Source organism: Dipodomys ordii, unplaced genomic scaffold (genome assembly GCF_000151885.1).
Source record: "Dipodomys ordii isolate 6190 unplaced genomic scaffold, Dord_2.0 Scaffold53, whole genome shotgun sequence".
NCBI classification, from domain to species: Eukaryota; Metazoa; Chordata; class Mammalia; order Rodentia; family Heteromyidae; genus Dipodomys; species Dipodomys ordii.
Window position 1 is genome coordinate 293,617 of NW_012267269.1, and position 24,029 is coordinate 317,645.

Sequence of the window (24,029 nt, forward strand, 5' to 3'; positions counted from 1 at the left end):
CATGGGGCCTGAACTCTGGGCCTGGGCACTGTCCCTCAGCTCTTCAGCTCAAGGCTAGCGCTCTACCACTTGAGCCACAGCGCCACTTCCGGCTTTTTCTTTTTGCTTATGTGGTGCTGAGGAATGGAACCCAGGGCTCATGCATGCAAGGCAAGCGCTCTACCACTGAGCCACTTTCCCAGCCCCGGCCAGCAAACATTCTTGATTCTTAGCACAGTTGTCTCTTACTTATCTTTTGGACCTTGTCCAAAAAACATTTTCAAGATTTTTTTCCCCCTGACAAATCAGAAACTGGTAACTTCTATCTACATGGAAACTGTCATATGCTATCTCAAGAGAAGTCATTTCTAGGAACTATATGTGACTACCTATAAGTAAAAGTAATATTGAACACAATTCTGTTAAAAATAAAATAGCTTGAAAAAATACATTTTCTTTACTTTTATCAGCATATTTCTTATAATTATATTTCAGAATCAAGGAATATATAATAGTTGGTTATAAGACAAAACGAAATTTAGAATTTTTGCTTTAGTGATACAGCATCAGTAAAGAAACTATGTGAACTGTATACATCTTGAACTCATGTTCAACTTTTCTTCAAAGGCTTTCTATTTTTTTTAAGGAGAGGAGAAAGCAATGATTATATCTTTGGTTACCTCGTGGCACTATCCAACTAAGAAATACATGTATTTTCATAACATTTTCTGCAGTAGATTTAAGGTATCAGGGTACAAGGGCATTGACCTCTTTTTTCCATAAGAAGCAGGAGTTACATCTCTGCTTGAATCTGGGCAAACTTTGTGACTACTTGCCCAACAAGATAGAAGTGACCTTGAATCACTTTCTAACTTCAGGCCTTAAATAATACATTTTTTTTCTATCCATTTCCTCTAGGAAGCCAGACATGACATGTGAGGAAACAAATCTTGGACTCATTAGATCGGCACATCTATGAGCTAAAGACCAGTAGGTAACTCCCACTGACATCACAAAGAGCAAAAGAACCAGGCAACTTGGCTCAGTCTAGATTCTTGGCTACAAAATTTTGAGATATTATCAAATGGTTGGGGATCTAAGTCACTTGTTTTTGGTAGTAGTTATGTAAAAACTGGTAACTAGACAGTTTCATATTTCTTTTTTTTGTGTTTGCCTTCCCCTATCTCACATTGTCAATTTAGTTCTTGCTACTCAAGGAAATACATGTTTTTTCCTTGTTTAAAAGACTTCTTATGGAGATGTGGATGTTACATCTCAACACTTAGGAAACTGAGGCAGGAATATTCGTTCAATGGTAGTTTAGGTTATCATTGAGTTACATAGTAAGATCATGTCTGGACAAATACAACACCACTGACAAAAAATATTCTTATATTCAAAGAGTCAGAGTTTAATTGACAATAAAAGTATCCATCATTTATTCATAAGACATACATTATTAAAATAGCAACGTGTTTCTTAAGGAAGGCAAGATCTCTTATATAAGTACCCTGTTTTAGAGAAATATTCACCTTGAATGTAATATTTTTCTTCCTTGCCAATACAGAACTTATCCTTTTATAAAGAACTTAGAGTTCATCATACACAAAGACGGTGATGTTCAGTAGCACATATTTAGAATAATTGACAGAAACATTGAGTAGAATGCTTAGCTGGTCCCTCACGTGTTATAATGATAATCAAGGGTTTGTAAAGCATGATTTATAATCTACTTCCACCAAAATCACCTTTGACTCTTGCCCCAAAGGTACACTCCAGACCCCATAATTATCATGAAGTAGAACCTCAGTGAATGAGTGTTAGAAATGTATATTTTAAGTAAGTCTCTGGGCTCTTTTATACTTGACTTACCACCTTTAGGAATTTTTTCCTGCTTTTGCTTTTAGCCATTCCTCTTATAAGTGTGTATTAACTGTTTTGTTTTTTGGTCAATGTCCTTCTTTAATGTCTTTAACAGCTGTAATTGATTGTGGTTTCTAACTATTGTCTTTTCTCTCTTCATTTCCTGGATTCTTTCTATCTTCTTTGTTTCTTGTTCTTAACTGACTAATCAGAGGACTCTAAATATAATCTTTAAAACTATTAGTTTCTTTAAAAAATCAATTGCTGTTAGATGTTTAGTTTTACTCTGTCTCCCAGGCATCATTAGTAGCCATTTAAAAAACTAAAATGAAGCAAAAACATCCTCCTCTGATCTCCAAGTAACTAATTAGAGAAACATTTTCATTTTACATAGATTACTACATGATTTCTGATTCTAGTTGTTTTAATCAGCTGGAAAGCAAATATCTAACACTGTGTTGACTTTCTTCAGAATAACTTGATTTGTATTATCCATTTATCAAAATACACCTGTATCTTTTTCACACAATCTGGCAAGTATTATAATATTTAAACATCACAATGGCACTGATGCATAACTGAACCCCTAGACTGGCCAATCAAGACTCATGAGGACTGGATTTCAGGAAACCAAGATAATGTATCTTCAACCACCTGAAAAAATATGCAGAACACAGGTTACATATGGAATTCATTTGGTATTTTCTATGTCTGTTTCTGATCAGTTTTTTCATCACTGTGCAAAAGTAGGTGAATCTGGGTGAGTTTGTTCATATGCCCTGGTACCATTTCTCAAGGGGCAAGTATTGATCACTGCCACAGTTCCAAGCAGGGCCTGGAGTGGTGAAGTGGGAGTGAGGAATCTTTCAAAGCAAGAGAGAATGAAGGGAGGAACCCACTTGGCAGCTGGGATTCTTGAGCTCCTAGGTAATACAGAGCATGCAGCGATTTATGAACTGTACTGTAGTAAGCTACAGTAAAATTATGTGGTACAATTTAGTGTATACTATCTTTCTCCAAACAAAGTGATTTCATTTCAACCTTAACAGTAACTCTGCAGTCTATAAAATATTTACATTGCCTTTCCAAACATATACATTATTTACTGTACAGTCTATAAAATATTTATGTGATTTTTTTCTCTGAAGAGTCTATGTATGATGCATTATTTTTTCTAGATTTTTATTGTCTTCAAATAGTTGTACAAAGGAGTTTTTATTTTACAGAGCAGTTTAGAATGCAGTGTATCTTGATCCATGGCAGCCTTTTTTAACATTCTCACCCATCTCTTCCCATCCCCCCCCTCATTCTACTTAATTTTGTAGGATATGCATTGCATTCTTGATTATATTCTTCCACTCTTCTCCTTTTCATTCATTCACCCATTTCTTCTTGACCCTACCTCTAGTCACTTCTTCACCTACTTCTTGGTGTTTATTTTGATGAACTTTGCCTTTTGCCTTTGCCTTTCCAAGGAATTGCACTGAGTTCTACTTTGAATCTACCATATTTTAGTTAGTATACTTATTTACACTTGTATACCACCAAACATATTTACTTCTAAGTTTATAAGCAAAATCTAGCTTCCACTCAATTAATAAATGGGCTGAACTAAAGAGAGTCATCTCAGAAGAAGAAATATAAACAGCCAATAGACATATGAAGAAATGGTCAACATCTCTGGCCATAAAAGGAATGCAAATCAAAACAACATTGAGCTGGCATTTGTGGCTCACACTTGTAATCTTAGCTACTCAGGAGGCCAAGATCTGAGGATCATGGTTCAAAGCCAGTCTGGCAAGAAACTCCATGAGACTCTTATCTTCAATAAACCACTCAGAAAACCGGAAGTGGCGCTATGGCTCAAGTGGCAGAGTGCAAGCTCACCTTGAGCCGAAGAGCTAAAGGACAGCACCCAGGCCCAGAGTTCGAGCCCCACGACCATCACCACCACCACCACCACCACCAACAACAACAACAAAAAACATTGAGAATCTACTCCACTCCATTTAAAATGGCCAATATCAAGAAAATTATTAAGCAAAGTAAGTCAGACCTTAATACATTACATTTATATAGTTTTTCCTTCTAGAATCAGGCATGCCATGAACTTGGATATGTTATTTTGGAATCACTAAAAAATAGCAATGAAAAAGCTAACATTATGGAACTGATGATATCTTATATTTGATTGTCTTGCTCCCATCTGCTTATGTGCTATGGACCTATGTTACCAAAGGAAGCAAATGTTTATGAGGAACAGATGATCACAAATCGACAGTGAATAGCTGAAAGAGAAATTCTGTTTCCCTATATGCCGTGGTTAGATCGTCAGTGTCCTCCAAAGGACTTATTTCCCAAAGCAATTGTGAGATAGGGGTTCTTTTAAGAAATAAGGCCTGCTGGGCGCCGGTCACGCCTTTAATTCTAGCTACTTAGGAGGCTGAGATCTGAGAATCTCGGTTCAAAGCCAGGCTGGGCAGGAAAGTCCGAGAAACTCTTATCTCCAAAAAACCACTCAGAAAACCCGAAGTGGCACTGTGGCTTAAGTGTTAGAGTGCTCTCCTTGAGCTGAAGAGCTAAGGGACAGTGCCTAGGCCCAGAGTTTAAGCCCCATAACCGACAAAAAAAAAACCCTAAAAAACAAAAAACAAAAAAACAAAAGAAATAAAGCCTACAAGATATGGAACCAACACAGATGCCTCTCAGTGGACAAATGGATCAAGAAAATGTTGCATATATACACAGTGGAATTCTCTTCATCCTTTAGAAAGAATGATATTATTATACCATTCATAATGAAATGGAAAGACTTAGAAAAAATGCTATTAAACAAAGGTAGTCAGACCCAAAGAAGCTGCTGCATGGTTTCCCTCATTTGTGCTATATAGAATACGTTTATAAATCTACAAGAAAACACACCAAATGGTAAAAGACAAAAAAATATACCAGACATGATAAATTACATAGGACTCCAGACATTCACACAGTGAGACCGCAAGAGGATATTCTGTTTTAATGATTAATGAACATTAATTATATAATTTTTTAATGAATTATATTGTTTTTTTCTTTTTTTAAGGTATCTTTTTTTTCAATTGTGAAAATACCATATAGCGGGATTATAGTTACATAGGCAAGATAATGAGTACTTTTCTTATCAAGCATTGTTGCCTCCTCCTTTGTTTCCTCCCCTCCCCATCCCTTCCCATTCCCCTCCCCCTCAGGATATTCTTAAGAGAGGATCACAAAGGTGCAATAGCTATGTGCATCTGATAATATAAAATAATATTTATTGAAATGAAATCAAGAAAATGAAAATGTTTTGCTTTCTTTTACTTCTGTCTTGTTTGTTCATTTATCTGTCTTTGGGAAGATACGGTAGGGGGGTTCAGAAAGGGTGGGACAAAGGGTGAACAAATGCAGCAGTGATACTAGATACTATCTTGAAAATGAACTATAAAACTTGTGGGTGAGGTTGGGAGGGAAAAACTGGGAAAAGACACGGGAAGGAATGACAATGTTCAAAAAGAAATGCACTCCTTATCTGGCCTATGTAACTGTGACCCCTCTGTACATTACCTTTAATCTATCAATCAATCAATCAATCAATCTATCTATCTATCTATCTGTCTGTCTGTCTGTCTGTCTGTCTGTCTGTCTGTGTCTGTCTGTCTATCTATCTATCTATCTGAAGAAGTAGGGCCTTGTAAGAGACTTTTGTGGGTCCTTCAAAGCATTCTTTTGAAAAGATAATGGATCTCTGGCCTCTTCTCTCTTCATGCTTCACCAGCATGAAGTAACTTCACTCTGTCAGGCACTTCTGCCATAATGTGCTACTTTGCTACCTGCCCCAAAACTACAGGATGAAGTGATCATCGACTGAAACCTCTAAAAGTAAGAGTCAAATAAAGTTTTTGCTTTTATGCATCATTTCAGGTATTTGTTTCAGTAACATAAAGTTGAGTAACATGCTATCTAAATCTCAAAGAAAGGAAAAACTGTTCTCTCTCTCTCTCTCTCTCTCCACACACACACACACACACACACATACACACCCCCCACCACCACCACCACCAAAATATGAATCACTTATCTCTTAGGTTTACCTCCAGCACAGTGTATATTTCACACTTTCCATCTTCACAAAATATTTGCTGTGCTCTTTCCTCACTTGGTTTAGGTTATAAAACATTTCTTTGAGATGTAGTAAAAATGTGAATGGGAGAAGTGAGGTATTTGTCATGAAATTTAGGGCCTATCACTACCTGCAATTCCTCAGGTCTTCAATAAAATTTATTCAATGCTCCAAGCAAATAGAATGTCTAAATCGATTGTCCTTAAGATCATATTTCCAAAATAGCTATAGAATTCTTCGCATCATTTGAAATAAATATTTTGACCAGGGCCATGTCTATAAATTGCCAAATAGCTGACTAAAACGTTAAAAAGAAAAAGTCAACCTCAAGAATGTTTTGTCTTCATGATAATAATCTATCTTGAAGTTAGCCAGTGAGGGTCCAGCCTTGGTTCATAATCATTGGAATGCACAATGCCATTAGTTCTGCAGATTGTAGGGAAAACAGGCTTCATTTTCAGAAAGGAAGGATGATGGGGGATGGTTTAGAGCTCATTAAAAACCATTTAACACTAAGCTAGATGTCAGCAGCCTTTGAAAGAGGCCTATTAGTTAATGTATACAAGAAGTTATCAGCACTTGTGATAAGTCAAAGAACCCAAACAGTCAAAACCCATTAGTATTCAACTGACAATTGGGGTTTAAGCAATGTTTTAGAGAGATTAGATTGAGATTGACAAAAAAATTAGCATTTACAGGGAAGGATTTTTATTTAGAGTTCTTACCTGGAGCCCCAAATCCTGAGTTTTGACTGACCCTAAGTGATTAAATTGTTCACCAGGATTTCACGACTTCATAGGGAACATTGAAGACATAATCACATTACAACTAAGGTAATTTTTCTTCCTCCCTGCTCCCTCCCTCCCTCCCTTCCTCCCTCCCTCCCTCCTTCCCTCCCTTCTTTCCTTCCTTCCTTTCTTCCTTCCTCTCTCTTTCTCTCTTTCTTTTTCTTTTTGTCCTCTTTTCTTTCTTTCTTTTTCCTTTTGTTCTTTCTTTTTTCCATAATGGATAAAATAGACATAATCCTCAGCCACACACAGAACATTATTGCTTCCAAGGACTGTAGTTATTAAACTCCTTTTCTCAGTGTAGTCTGCTGGCATTACAGTGGAAAACCAATTCCTGTACACAGCCCTGATAATGTGGCAAAATGTAAGAATAACATTTACAACTTTGTAGAGTAATATTATTTCTCTTAATGGATCTGCAAAATATGAAAAGTTGTAATCTTTACTAAGAGTACTTTATGTTGACAATTGAGAGACAATTCATATGATTTTTATAGTCAGTTGAAGGGGGGGTATACATAAGGAAAATTAATTGAGCCTAATCCTAAAATACCCAGAATGGTTGTACAGGCATATTTATAGGAAAGCCCAATATTTTACTAAAAGACAGATGTGAAAACTATTATGGCACATTTTAGATACAACATAGGCATGATTAGCTACTAAGAAAATGGGGGAAAGACAGTGAGTGGTACATATGCCATGTCAAATTTTAATCAAGTTAGGTATTTGTGAGGCCTCCAGGATTAGCTCATCTGAAACCATGTCATTTGGGTAATTGAATGATTGAACCCATTAAACATTTTTGGATAAATGCCAATAAAATGCCAGAGGATATCTTTAAAGATGATCATTGCTGTTTCTGTAGAGTTGATTTTAAGCTATTCTCTATGCAATTAATTAGGTAGCAGAACTTGTTTAAGAAAACTTCAACAATATCATTAGCATAGGAGGAAATCTAAGCATTTTGTTTCTCAGTAACAGGAAGCTATTCCTCTACCTGGTTCAAATAAAGTTTTTTGAAAGTGATTTACAAAAGTGAGACCCAGGCTAAAAATATTAAATTTGCATCTATTTTTCTTTCTTTCAAACATTAGAGGACTTTTAACTAAGTTCTTTAGAATAATAATAGCTAAACATTTGGTGATTTCTTATTATTTGCCAAATATTGGATGTTATCTATCTTGGTAACTTTCTAAGTATTAATTTATATAATCTTCATAATAATTCATGAGACAGTGGCCATTACAATGACCATTTTATAGAAATGGAAACTAAGACTTAAAAAAAGTTGATAACTTGCCCCAAGCCATAAGTCAAAGAAATAAGACAGAAAAATTTTTGAATGAAAGTGTGGTTTGAATGCATCTTTGTTTAACCCAGGTGCCTTGATAAAGTAGCCTTCAGTTAGCCTAATGTCAAAAACTCCTCCATTGATCAAAAATGAGTATTTTTCTGGGCACTGGTGGCTCACACTAGTGATCCTAGCTACTTAGGAGGCTGAGATCTCAGGATCACAATTCAGTGCTAGCCCAGGCAAGGAAGTCCATGAGACTCTGATCTCCAATTAATCACAGAAGAAGCTGGAAGTGGGGCTGTAGCTCAAGTGGTAGAGTGCTAGCCTTGAGCAAAAGAGCCCAGGGATAACACCTAGGCCCCACAGTTCAAGTTCCAGGCCCAGGAAAAAATAAACAAAAAAGAGCATTTATTTAGAAAATATTCATACATATTTATATTTTAGTACATTGCAAAGTGAAACAATTATAATCATTTTATGGGCATTAAAACATTTCAGAAAGAAGAGTTAAAAATAAACATGCAATAATTACCGCACATACATCTGTGTGTATACAGTGTAGATATTAAGGAAGTAAAGGAAGATGAGAAAAAATATAAAGATGTTGCCTTCTTCTAGTCAGTATTATACACAATACATATCATATTTAGCAGACAGCTCAAAAGAAAGGGGAAAGGACACAAAGGGGCAGAGTAAATTTCAACCTTTGCCTTGAGTCCTGTCAACTTGAAAGGTGCCTTTTCTTTCCTAGTTAGATGCTCAGTGAAGCATCTGCAGTGACATAACTTTGCTATTCATGACCACTTGGCCTCTTGGCATTTCCTATTGGATGTCTGATAGGAAAATGGCCTGTGAGTGGCTATTACAGACATCACATTATGAAGTAGATAAAGCAATATAATTTGGACCAAGTTTGCCCTTTCCACAATAAAGATTATTTTGTGAAATGTGGGAGGTATTATTAGATTTGTCATAAGAAGAGCTGAGTTTAAGTTTTGGACTTTTCACTGACTATACATTGCATTTTCTAAAAGATCAAATACCGTGCATTAACTATACAGCATTCTATTTTTATATAAAATTATAATGAATAGTTTTTAGTATTGTTGCCAATTTGCCATGTTAGTGGAACAAATCAATGAAGTGATTTGCTTCCACTTTTCTCCTGTTAAAAGGTAGGCCATGATCATTTTCCTGTGTTCAGGAATGCTATTATGATGCAGATTATAACCAGACAGTTCAAGTTCATAAAGATTCATTACCACATTATCTTACTTACAAATGTTTGTAGAACATCAAGGAGAAGGAAAAGAAATTACCACTATAAACAAAGCCATGGTTCAATAAACATTTCATAATTCTTTAAAAGGCAAATACTTTAAATCATAGGAAGTTTAGATAAAATGCATAGATGGTGTGAACCAGCAAAATTCCAAAATTTCTCTACTGAAAAGACAATTTATTTCTGTTGTCTTAATAGTGTGAAGATCATATCGCCTGTTACTGGTACTTTAAGTTATGCATGGTTAGACTAGAGTAACAAAACCTTTTAGCTCTACATTAGATAACAGGGGATTCTATGGTAAGGCAAACTTCAAAACATGAAGTAGGATCAGTGCTCTGTTGACTACAACTAAGGGATCCTAAGGGATCCAAAGATTTGCCAACTATAGCCTTGATTCTCAAGTGAGCTGGAATGTCTACTCCAGATGGACTGTGCATATCACAATCTCTAATTTTGGAGAGGAGGGGCATGAGCAATTTGAATATTCATCTTTCATATTTTAATATAACTGTATATTTAGAAAAGCTAAATAAAACCATTATTTCATTATACAAATTCTGGAAAGGGAAGCTCTACAAATTTTCTTGGGGGCAAATGATAAAATTTAGAAGCATGTTTGACTGTTTCAATGTCTGCACTCAAATTTAAGAGACAGTGAGAATTGGCCTGGTTAACTAGCCAGCCAATGACCTAAGTGACTTTGAGACAGCGTCTCTATCTCTGGATTTGTTCATTGTGCTGGAAAGAAGGAGTAGGTGAAAAAAACGTACCAAATTCCTTCAAAAGTGAATATGGATGATGTATTTCCCACTAAAGAGGACAGTGGATAATTAACTCCCTTCTTCAAATTAGCTGTAAAGTAATCAACTCTATGAAGTCTTGGAGTGAAATTTGAAGGGATGGTTATAATACAAATGTGAAGAACTGAGAAGAGCAAACTCTGGACATGGGATATTTCAAAGTTAAAAGCATTCAAAATGGAGTCCATATGGAATGTTTTGAGCAAAGCAGGCATACTAATGTGTTCTGAGAGGTTTGGCTCTTGAGGTAGGGTCTTAAAACAGAACTGCACCAAAAATCGAAGATATTAAACATTTCTGATTGGCAAATAACTATTGGCTGAAAACTAGTAGGTATGCAGAATGAACTAGCTAACATGCTGGAAAGAAAGAAGCTACTAGTTTGTCTACCTGTGATCCTCTAGGAGTTGGGTGTGTTGACTCAATCTGACAAAGAATTGAAGGAAAGGAACCAGTAGATGGGGCAAAAACTTGAGTTTTATTACAGGAACCAAATTACTTAAAAGTAAGAGAACTCTTCTAAAGAGGAGTTCAACCAGATAGAGAATTATGAGGCAGGAAAAATAGGAGTAGAGGCGGTATTTATTTGAAAGAGTAAGATGCCAGTAAATGCCTCTTAGCTATTGGCTGATTGGTATAAGGCCCCCAACCTGGACTCTGAAATCAGAAGGGCATCTCACACCATATGAGGTCTTATCCCAAGGAGGAGTGAAAGGGAGAAAGAGAGGAAGAAAAGGAGAGACGTAGAGGAGAGGAGGCAGGGGGAAATTGAAGAAGAAGGAGAGGGGAAAGAGGAGGGGGAAAAGAAAGAGAAGGAGGGATGGTTAGGAGGGGAGGAAATGGGTAGTATATACATCTCAGTGTAAAAGAGCAAGAAATTAAGCCTGGAAACTAGTAGTTCCACTATAGCCATGTAGGGTCTCTCTTTTATAGTCTTTTTGTTGAGTCTCAGCTGTTCTGGCATCCAGTTAAGTCATGGCCCACCTCACTCCAGGAGAAGGAGGAGTTTGTCCCTTACATGAATCTGCTCTACAGAGTGATTGAAGTCATTGCTTTCTTGGGAGCTGTTATCTCCATTTGCCTAGAGAAGGGGTTGAGGTTCCACCAGGTGGAGGGATCTTGGCCTTGGCAAGGTCTTCTGGAAAAGGAGGAAATGCAGGCTTCAAGGATGATCTCCACTTTCTGCCGGGTTCCAGGAAAAGGAGGGATATTGCCAAGACTGGGTTGCTGTCTGTCTCTGTCAGCCTATACAGTTCAAAATCCCCTCACACCAATGATCTCCCAGATTTTCTTCCACATGTGGACTTCCTACATGAAATGTAGAGCAAATCTTAAAAATGTATTTAGATTTCTCCTTCCTCATTTGCAAGGCCGTTAACTTTTCCTTGGAGTCAAGTAATAGAGCAAAGAAGAGGAAATGTATTTGTGTATTGCTGGATGAAGGGAAGACAAGATATGTGGGAAGGAAAGAAGCTACAGAGGACAGTAAAGCTGGCTTTTCTTTATAATTTTGCTACTCAGGGCTATTCCATGTGACCTATCTCTAACTTATCTTAGACTCATAGAGAAGAAAGATGGGTGGGGTGGTTGAGCCTACAGAAATAGAGAGGAAGTTATTAATTTCAATAGAAAACCATCCCGATTAGAGAAGAAAATTCACTGTGCAATTTTCTTCTTTTTAATGCTGACACCCTCATGCAATATTTACAGGATATGCTATAATAGGTGACCCAGATAGGATTATGTGCAGCATTTTTATGGTTCTCATTCATTTCTGCTGCTAAATTATCCTGTCTTTATCCCACATGGATTTAAGAGCAGGCTGGGTTTTTCTCAGTCTAGGCCTGCTGAGACAGCTCCTGGTATGCCTTATTTTGACTCCTCTCTCAGTCCTGTCTTCCCGCGGTTGTCAGTTTATTTTGCCTTCAGGCTGAACAGGGCCTCTCCCTTCCTGTTCGTGCTTTGTCACTGCTCAGTCAGCAAGTTATCATCAACTCTCCTCACTGCAGCCATTTCTCCTTTTTCCTCTCTGCTTTCAGGAACATATCCAAGGGTGTTCAGGAGCTCCCCTCTGTCTTCTGGAATCTTCCCCTGCTCTGTGAGCTTGTAGAGAAGTGGTTTTTTAAAAAAACCTTTTAGTTGTGAACCAAGTTCTCAGAGGCCTCCCTGAGGGAAGAGACCCCATTCCTAGGGCTCATACAGGCCAGAAGTTATTGGTTGCCTGAAAGCTGTAACTTTGTTTTGAGAACTTGCTTGAGTCTGTTTTTGTTGGGTACCCCAGAGGCTAATCACTCAGAGAGAGTTTGATCCTATCCTGTCTGCAAGAGAACACTGCAGAGCCTTTGTCTCTTCCATGCCTGCCTTCTAAGCAGTAGGCTCCTCCTGCCCTGGGCTTCCCAGAATTCTGAGGCAGCCACTCCGAAGCAGAACAAAACATTCACACTACAGACACACAATGGTGGAGGCTACAGGGGTTTTACAGTTTTGAAGTCAATTCATCAGGTTGTCAAAAAACCTAATATTATTATGGGTTTGCCTTGATTTGTTTTCTGTCTCTCTATATTCAAGTCTTGCTGTATATAATTTTTATGACTTCTTTTTTTTTATTCCTTTATTGTGAAATACAATATGCCCTTGGAAAAAGTATATAAAACATACAGGTTCAGGTTAATGAAATGGTATAAAGCCAAACAACAGTGTAGCAGCCACCATTTATTTAAAGTGATGCTTGTTTTTCAGGCAGAATAATACCTTTTTGAACTTTGTCCCTTTTGACTAGTGGGAAATAAGTAGGAATCGTTAAGGGGAAATTCTGATTTGGTGATGCGGTGGTTATTTTATGTTTGCATATTTTGCTGAGGAATTGATCCTTTATTTGTTTATCATTAAACACTTCATGCTTATCTTCAGACAAACTTCTACTCAAGGTTGCTTCCCTTTCATGAAACTGTTGTATTTCAGGTAAGAGGGAAGAACCTGATTGCGGTATTAAATAGAGTTGTCACAAGAAGTTTTATTGAAAAGCTGAGACATAATCAAGGTGCTGACAGTGAGGAAGGCACTGGATGGGTAACTGGTAGTTAGAGAAATCTTTCATAGGTGGTAGAAGAACTAACTTCAACAAAGAACTCAGGATGGCCACATGACATATATGCTTAAGAAAGAACAAGAGAGTCTAAGCAAAGTAGTTGAGTTGAAAGCATGAAGAAAGTTAAAAAAAAAGTCAGAGATTTGAATTCAGTACATGGAAGTCCCTGTTAAGACTTCCAACTCTGTGTGGGTGTAAATGCATGTGTGAGCGTGTACACGCGTACCAGTCCTTGAACTCAGGGCCTGGGCACTGTCTTGAGCTTTTTTGGCTCAAGGCTAACATTCTCCCACTTGAGCCGCAGCTCCACTTTCAGTTTTTCAGTTGTTAATTGGAAATAAGAGTCTCACATATTTTCATGCCCAGGCTGGTTTTAAACTGTGATCCTCAGATCTCAGTCTCCTGATAGCTAGGATTAAAGACATGAACCACTGGTGCCAGCAGATTTTAACTTTTAATATAGAAAATTATTGGCCCCCTTGTATGGTTTTAAGCCAAAGCCAATATGTTACGATTAAGATAAAAAAAATTAATTTACCAGGGCTGGGAAAGTGGCTCAGTGGTAGAGTGCTTGCCTTGCATGCATGAGTCCCTGGGTTCAATTCCTCAGCACCACATAAGCAGAAAAGGCTGGAAGTGGCGCTATGACTCAAGTGGCAGAGCACTATCCTTGAGCTGAAGAGTGCAGGGACAGTACCCAAGACCAGAGTTCAAGCCCCACGACCTCCCCCCCACACACAAAATATGAATTTACCAGTTATCAAACTATTGTCTCTCAATCCAAACTCATCCTTCTCTAAGCGTCTGTACTACTGGGCAAGAGACCTAGAAACTTTTTATAAGTTGCTTGTGAAGTTGCAACATTTGTTTTTGTGGCTCTGCCAAGAGAAGTAATAGTAGAGAAGTAAATGAATGAAGAGAAGAGACTTGCTCCTTCATATTGTTCCTTGTGGATTTCCGTTTCTTGGCAGTTCTTCATCCTAGCAATATCCCCTTTTCTTTCAGAAGTTTGCAGCATTCTAGCATTTCAGACCAATTTCTTCCCACCCTCTCAGAAATATCAGTTCCAGCTAGTGTTATGTGGTTTAACATTTCCGACCTTTTTCTTCCTCTCTCTAGTCATGAGACTTGCATCCACCGAATTCTACTTTCATTATGTTTTTGTCTTTATTTACTTTCTCAGGTAACAATTCATCTCAGCAAGTATTTATATTAAAAATCATCTGTTAACATAATTGGCATGATTCCTCTCTCTTGAACAGGCCCTGACTGATATAAAGAATCACTATGGCTGCTCTGTGAAAATAGACTAAGGTGCAGCTAGAGTAAGAAGGAGAGAAAAGCCTGAAGTACTTAAAACAGGGACATAGCAAAGGAAGAATAAGAAGTGGCTAAATTCTGGAAATATTATTGAGAGAGAAGCATATTAATGTTCTGGAAGCTTGGATTTATTTGATAAGAAACATAGGGTTGAAGTGATTTCAAGGAATCTTTATCCTGGAGAAATAGAACTTGATGCAATAAACTGAGATGTGGAAATACGTAGTGAAAAGAGAACTGGGGAAAAATAAGTTCATATTTGGACATAAAGATATCACACAGACAGCTGGATATAACCATGGAAATAAATCACATTCTTTTCTATATGGCCTTGGGCCGTTATCACACCTTTTGTCACACTAGAAATATTACTTGACTGATTTATGCTCTTAAGTTAAGTTGTTTTTAAGAATTTAAGTCATTTGGTGAAGACTGCAGAGGTGGAATGAAATAGAAATAGGTTTGGCTTCCTGGTTAACTTTACCACAGATTTGCATTTCTTTCTCTTTAAAAGCAGAGATAATAGTACCAGGTTTGTACAGTAATGGAAAAGAGGACAGTAAAAATGTATACAGAGCAAGCAAATACTAACCTTTGAATGACATATGTTCTGTGTTTTTATTTATAAAATGAAGATAATAGCGTCTATTTCATAGTCTTTGGTATTATTCTACATTTGTTGTTATGACAAAAGCCCTGATGCCAAGTACAAAATTTATTTGTTTATTTATTTTTGGCCCCATCTGATCTACCATTTGGGTAAGTACAATATAGGGAAAAATGGAAAGAGAACAGGCAATGTACAAGAGAAGCCAAGTTTTGGGGTGGCTTACCTAGATATAACCCACTCTCATGAAGAAGTCCCTTGAGAACTATATTAATCCATTCAGAGGGAAGCACTTCCCTTGACCTAATACCCTTACCCAAGGACACATCTCTTACAGATTCCATATTTTTTCAGTATCATCATCCTGAGAACTCTGTTTCCTGCATTCACACTAATCACATCCGACTTTCACAGCTTCTTTTCACTAGTATCTTAGAACAGAACATGCAAGTTAATCCATAGATAAGTGCCCAGTTAATCTAGATGTCCTTTTAAAAAACTGTTTTTGAAAATACTGTACAGAGGGGTTACAGTTACATGAGAAAGGTAATGAGTACATTTCTTATCAAGGATTGTTGCCTCCTCCTTTGTTTTTCCCCTACCATCCCTTCCCTCCCACTTTCACAACGATACTCCTCCCCCCCAACCCCCGCCTAAATTGTAAAGTTCGTTTTTCAACATAGTGTCTTGTACATCTCATTGTTACAATGGGTCCACCTGTATCCCTATTTAAACAATTTCTTTTTTCCCTTCCCCTCCACAAATTATACCAATATCAAATACAGTGAAAATGGAGGAAGGACATACAAAGCAACAAAAAAAATCACATAGTACCTTATAAATATGTTAGAAACAATAGCAAGAAAGAGAAAAACACTTGTGTCCTTATCTTGGGGTTCACTTCGCTCTAGGTGTCCTTTTAAATGCCATTTTAGTGTTTGCTCATGACATTGGTCTCGCAATGTATTATTTCCAGAGGATATTAATAAGAATTAATATAAAATGAAGTCTGGCCCCAAATGAAATCTGTACATACATCAAGATTGATGTGGAACTGAAGGCGTTTTTGTCTTCACCATCTCTATAAGCCTTTCTCTTCTTATCCAGTATGAATCCCTGGACCCTTACGAGCTATACCAAACTTTTGAGGTTTTGTTTTGTTGTTGTTGGAAGAATTGAAATATGTCAGAAAATGACAGTATCTTTTCCAAGAGACAATTTCACTTTCTAAAGTTGGATCACAGAGAGAACTTAATTAAGTGTCTGTGACTAAATCCAACTAGACATCTGTACTTTTCCAGGCTCTGGATTCCTCGAATCCAGACATGATGTTTTTCTGCCACCAAGCAATGTTGTCTTAGAAGTCAGGATGATTTGAGTATTTTTCAGGTAGACATGTTTCTAAAGGAATAGAGAATGGTAAATCCTACTTTTCATGGCTAAAATGGCAATACTAATAGAGCTGTACAGAATGGAAGGATCTGGCACCTGTAATACACTCCAATCAGAGATTAATTCATTACAGACATATGATATATTTTGTCAGTGTTAGAAAACTTAAAATATCGATGGAAAAGAAAAATTCAGCAGTTAGTGCTAAGGTACTAAAATGCTGACTATAAGAATAGAAAAAATAGTAGTATAAGTCACAGAAGCCAAGACTAATATTAAGCAAAGAGTAATATTAATAGAGAATGAATCTGATTCATAGATAATGGAGAAGGAATGTGCTAAATTCTACTTTCAGTTTGCATAGATGATAGAAGCATATAATGGGCCAGAGATTATGGTAGCACATGGAAAGAAAATATTGTCTTGGGTACGTGAAGGGCTATATGCCCCCCAAATCTACTGTTATATGCACAGATCAAGCCCTGGATGAAGATGCTCACATAAATTTCCCATAGAGCACCAGTCTCACAGGAGGTGTTGGAGAGGAAAGGTGACACCTAGAATGGGCTGGTGGTGCTCAATTTAACAGTGTCCACAATGTGAATTCTGCACTTCCCAAGTGAGGCCCTTTTTCCAATCTGCTGTAACCAGAAGACATACTTTTGTCTCTAATTTCATACTTTTCTCTCTGAATTTTGTCAATTATTATAAATCCAAATAAATATCCAGCTTCTAAAACATACCCTTCTCAGAAAAAGAAACTATTGAGCATCAGACTTCTAATTTCTGTTTCTATTTTTCTGCAGATTTGAACCATTACCTTTAATTAAAATAACTGGATTTTAGTTATTTGTTGGGAAGGTAAGATATTATTTTTCATTATATTAGTTTCACTATGGTTTTTTATTCATACACACACACACATATAAAACAAAAGCAACATTTCTTCTTTAGCTGGCACTTTTATCATTGGCATTATCATATAATTGAACTTTGGAAATAATTTCAGTTTGAATAAATTCATACTTTCTTTGATGTTCTAAGTCTCCAAAACTATATCCTTTATTTTCAACTTGGCATATAATTTTACAGACTGTCAGAAATGCAAAAAAAAGACCAGATATTTAATACTCAGTACCTGTCAAAAGATTACTTTATCAATTCTTTTCCCAAAAAGAGATGATTAGGAGCTTGGTTGAAATGTTTTACAGAGCTAATGATTGATGAGGTAAACAAAAGTCATCTGTCACAGAGGAGTATTGCTTAGAACTCACACTTTACAAGATATAGGGAACCACTCCAATGCTGTGGATTTACTTCTACAATTCACTGTGCTTTGCAAATGAGCAGCTTGGCAGCACAGAAGCTTAGACTTACATTTCTATCTATAATTCATCAATGTGTCCCTTATATTGACAGCATCTGTACAAAATTAGAGGATTTCAAACTGTTCCAGCAAGAAAATAGAAGGAATTTCAGAGCATAAATTTCAAGTGTTTTCCCCCTTACCTCAGCCACACAATTTAAAAAAGTAGAGACAGGTTATTCAAGTACCCAGATGGAAAAGAAAATAAGGTCAAGAGCAAAATGGACTTCAAAATAAGAGGTGTTCCTGGATAACAGCTCTAGTTATTGAGAGATGCCATTCTGATCATAAGGCTTATTGTTAGTTCCTTAAGTGAAAAAAAATTAAGTTGGAAATATAAAGGCATGAGACAAGACCAAAACTGACACTAAGACAACAACAGTACTATTTTGAGTAAATGTTGTATCATTCAGTGGTCAACAATTTACTAGGTTATATGGCCCAAACACTTTGTGAATCTAGGTCTGAAAATAAGATGAATGAGATACAGCTCCTGCTATAACTTAGCCCTTTTGATACCACCAGCATTAAAATGACTCTTCACATCCCAGATTTGAGTGAAGGTTTGGTTAGTAATAGAAGACCACTGAATGCACTATATACAAGAGTTGATGCAACAAGACCACCATCCTAAGCCATCTCTAGGGGCTAAGTAGAAATTTCCCTGCACCATTTCTTCTGAATTGACAGGACTATCTATTAAGTACTTGGTGAGCATTAAAAGGCTCAATCCAACTTTTTCATCAATAGCTTATTCATTTGTTAGCATCTGGACCTTTATATTGACTTTTGCCATTTACAGTTTTTTTTTACAAGTCATATGAAGGGATTGAGGGGGTGAAGAATAAAAAGAATTTTTAAAGTTGACTTCTTAAAAAAATCATGTACGCTCGCTTTTCCCTTTTATTTAGCCTAAATGCCTTAGCTATTGCCTTTGTATTGGACTTATTTGTGACTATCAGTTAAATTGATGAATGGCAGAAACAGTAACTTTAATACATGGTACTTAATATTGTGCTCTTGAGCTAATGTTCTTCTAAATTAGTGAGGTTTAAATGATAATGTCTTCCTTTACAACTGCCACAAATTCTAAAGCTCCTTGTACCTGGATTAAGGGTATTTAAAGTAAATGCAGCCAGAGGAAGGAGTTGAGTGCTGGAAGAGCAATATCTTAATGCATTTCTATTGCTTTATTGATTGAAATTGATTTTTCCCCTCTTGCTCATTTTCATACATGTTCCTATTGAGACAACCATTGTGAAAACTGAAAAATACCTTGTTTCTGTATTTCTGTATTCATTCTCCTTGTGTTTTAACAAAAAATCTCAGCTCTTGCTACAAAATAAATATTATAGACAAAACATGAACTGTTTTTGAGAACTGATAGCAGTCTTTTTGCCTTCCTTGTGTTCTCTTAATTGTAAGGATAATAGTCAAACACAAACACAAAAGATATCCCCAATCCGTAGTTTCTCTGAGTAGGGGTATCCTGCTAGATTACCTTAACAAATTTGTTACTTAAAAAGATCACAATAATGACAATAGATATGAAAACCACATAGGAATTGAAGAAGTAAGAATGTGCCTGGTGCATCAAAGGTCATTTTTAGCCTTTATCCTCAGATGAAAATGAACAAGCAAGAGGAACAAGGTAGGATTGTTTGGTTTGTGGGCAAAATGAACAATAGTATTTCCACAATCATTGTTGTCTTTTTTGATTCATGCTTTTTTTTTTACTTTCTGAAAATACCAGAGCTTTTAGCCAGCTGTTGGCTGTTTGTAGTTGGCAGAGATGTCATTGTTCTTAGCCACATCCTGTTTTCCCTTAGATGGCCTCTTAGGTTCAGTGGGAGTGACCAAAGGGTCAACTCCGTTGTCTTTTGTAGTTGAGAAAAACACTGTGTCATTCAGGAAAGCTAATGTTCATTTTAGCTTACAGCGTTGAAAGTACACCATAATTTCCACTAACAGTAGTTGTTGTGAACACTCAGGAACCCTGGACAGTTTCCTGGTGGGTGGCATTTCTCAAGTCTGCAGGAGATAGGATTACCCACAGTCAGTTTTCTTGTAGATATTTTAAATCAACCTTCTTGCTCCTTTCCCCTAAATGCTTCTGAAATATTTGGGTAAAAGGAGAGTTTGCCTCATTTTGTGTTGCTGTTAGACTTTTATCCCCACTGTTCTTGTTTCCACTGAGAGTATGGTGATGGTCATTCATGCGAAACATTGGGGCTCCCTGTAGAAGAACCTCAGAAAAGGTGTGTGACCATGGGGTGGTTCTCTTTCCTCCTTTAACTTCATGTTTACCTTTGCTTATGACTCCTGGCCCATAGGTGACAGTCTATAAAACTGTACACAGCACAGGATTATTCTCAAAGTTCAAGAGCCAGAATTCATACCATTAGTCTTTGTGATCTGTAAAATCATCTCCTGGCATCTCAGTCTTGTTACGCTTCATGTCCCTAACAACTTTGCCTTCCTTAAGGAAACCCCACCCTAATAGATAGTCAAGTCCCCATCTGTCTCACTATCAGCAAAGTACATCTCCCCAAATCTGAGATAAAAACTCAATGAACATCTCCAGGGCCCTCCAGTACAGGCTAACGTAATCACTGGTCTCCTAAATAGGGTTCTTGATTGTATCTCTATCAGTGAGAATTTTAGTTCTCTTTTATTCCTTTAAATATCCAGCAAATACTTGTAGTCACAACACTTTTTTCCCTAAAGATTAACATTATTTTCCAATCTAAATTCTTAAAGAGAATATCTATATCAAAATAATTTACCAATAATCTGCAAGTTATATAACAACCAATCTTTGCTTTTGATTTTTTTCCCACTTGAACTCTTCAAGTCTCCTTTGAACAAGTAGTGTGCATGCATGTACACACACACACACACACACACACACACACACTCACGTGCACAAATGAATGACAGGAATGTAAAACCTTCTCTGCAGAAAGGATGAAGGAGGGGCTGGGAAGTTGGCACAGTGGTAGATTGCTTGTCTCACATGCATGAGACCCTGGCTTCGATTCCTCAGCACCACATAAGCAGAAAAAACCAGAAGTGGCACTGTGGCTAAAATGGTAGGGCGCTAGCCTTGAGCTGAAGAGCTGAGGTACAGTGCCTAGGCCCAGAGTTCAAGCCCCAAGACCAACAAAAATAAATAAACTTCCTTCCTTCCTTCCTTCCTTCCTAAAAGAGAGAAAGTATGAAGGAGGCTGAAGAGGATCAAAATATTTTATGCACAAATGTGAAAATGGAATCGATGTGGGGAAAATGTGAAACTTTTCTTAATGCCCCTCTCCCAAGCCATACAGACTCAGATAAAACTTTGAAATGACTGCCCGACTATTTTGGGGGGGGGTATATTTTTCTTTGTCAGTTGCATGTGCAAGGAAGTCTGCTTCTGAGTTTGGTCAGTTTGCAATAGATTCATCTTATATACATCATGGGGGATGAACAGAGTATCTAGCTTGAAATGAGAAGACCTGGTTATAGGTTCCAGTTCAATCACTAACTTGCTAGCCCACACCATTTTGTGTTTTAAATCGCAATGATTCGGTCTCCTTTTGCGTATGTTGTGAGTAATAATAGTGCTCACCCAAGATTATGTTAAACTTCAGGAAAAAGTTAAGTAAAAACAGTTAGTGTAATGACTAAAACATGATAAATATTGAACAGTGAGTCCACATCTACTTTTGCTTAACAGTGAGAGAAGGTTATTCTCAGCCTCCTGAACAACCACATGTAATTAATGATTTGCAATATTGACCATATTTTCATTTTCTCCTTAATTTGGTAATCCAATGTTGCATGAAAGCTTTCACTCTGAATATAATTTTTTTCTCTTAAAATTTCTTAGAGTACTAATTGATGTTAGTCAATTATCAGTCATACACAGATATTAGACTTAGTCATTTCACTTAAATTTTCATTTGGGGATTATTAAGGAAATTTTTATTTAATTTCCTCATTGCTATTTATAGTAGTAGGGATAGTTCTTATCTATTAGCGAATAAATAAATGTGGTCATGTGAAAAGTTGATTAAGTGCCATTATCTCATTGATTCTCTATGTTAAATCTATGATGTTGAGAACATTACCACCACTGGAATCTCATGCTTAGAGAAGTTTAATACTATACACAATGTTTTGCAGCTATAAAACTGAATGGTTCTGTTTTTAGCCATTTTTGATACCAGTGCCTGAACAAACATTAACTATATCATTCATATTGTAGGTATTTCCCCTGACTATATCTTCCTCACACCAGAGGTGATTTGGCCATAACAACTAGCCTGCCACCAATTCCCTCATCTATTGTCAGCATAGCACCTTCCCTTTCTCCTATCCCAAACTGTTCAGCTTTGATTCTCGATTGTTCTGAAGAGGCTTTCTCCACTAGCACTTCCACACATGATACATAATCCAGATGATAGAGCTACATAAGAGCATATAAATTCAAAAAATTCAAATATATCAATTTTAAATTGTAATTTCAGAATTGTGCCAATTTCAGACTTGAGTATAATAGCAAATATTTGAAAATAATATGTGTTCAAATGAAGATGAAAGAAATGTGAAAGAAGATATATATATAATATAATATATATTATAAATATATGTGAAAAATGCCTCTGTTACAATTTATAAATGTTGCTTTAGAACAGTATTTAATGATCCAGGAAAGAATACCTACTTTGGCTTTCTAAGTATGTAAAAATATTACACAATAGTATATACAATATGATACAAATTGGAAGATATTGTATGTACATATATATGTTTATAGAGAGAGAAAAAAACTAGAAATAGTCTGTTAATATAAATCATTATTTGAGGTTAGTTGAATTACAAATTATTGTTTTGTCAACAGCCATGCATCAATTGGATAAAAATCAATACATTCAACAAATATAAAGAGCCTAATATTACCAAAATAACTAAGATATAATATATTTCACATGGAGCATTTTCTTTCCTTGTTATTTAGATAGTTTCATACATGTGTTAAGCCATAAATCTGTTTTTATCTGTTTCCAGAATGTATTCACCAAGCAGTATTTCTCACTCAGAACTCAGAGAAAAGATTAAAGGCACTCATTATCTTTAATTTTTCACACAGGCAGCAAGGTCTATTTTTAATGCTTCAGGTTTAAGTCTCTGTTGTCAGAAACATTTATTTAACCTCGAACTCTGCTCTCCTGAGACATTTTTGTTTTTTATCAGGTTAGACCTTGACCTTCACAACCTCACACCCAGGGGAAATTTGTTGTTGTTGTTGCTTCTTTTTTGAAAAAGATTCGATTGAAAATTATTTTGGCTGATTCTTTTAGAATTTGACAATAGCCAAAAGCAATTCCACTTTGGACTATTTGTGAAGAATAAATTTTTCCTTCCCTTGGCTTAAAAAGATTTCATTATGAAAGTGAAATTAGGCAGAGTGAATAAAGACTGTGCTAATTATTTTTTCTCAGCTTGAGTGGCAAAAAGGATCTTTGTCATTGTTTATAACTTCTCAGTTCTTGCCTGTCTCCTTGAATCTATGTGGCAGGCAGAGTGCAGCTTCAGACATGGTACTCAGGCTCCAGGCAATACCATAGGGCAAAGCTTGACGGCTAGCTTTAAATAACCAATAGCTAGCAGCCTCCATGAAGATATCCGGGTTCTACTAGAGGCCCTGCGAATTTCTTAACTTCCCCAACTTTAAAAGTCTGCAGAAAGTGAGTCAGGGGAAGATTTCAGATACACGCAGGACAAAACGGATGAAGGAAAAATCTATTTCCACCTACTTTTAGGCTGCCGTTCAGCTGTCAGACGCTGGAAAATTACTCTAAAAGCACCTATGATGTTTATAAGTCTCTCATATGTCATGATATATAGGAATAACCAGGGTTATAATACAGCTGCATGACCTGCTTGTTAGTATGGAATGGCCCGATTAGCGATTGCTTGAGAACATGTATGTGCATTCAGGTATATGATCCTCTCAGTTATGAGACAGTGTGTATATATATATATGTATATATTTTCCTATCCAATTATGTATTGTGAACTTTGATCAATACTTTGATGACTTAAAGCCATAGCTGGAGGT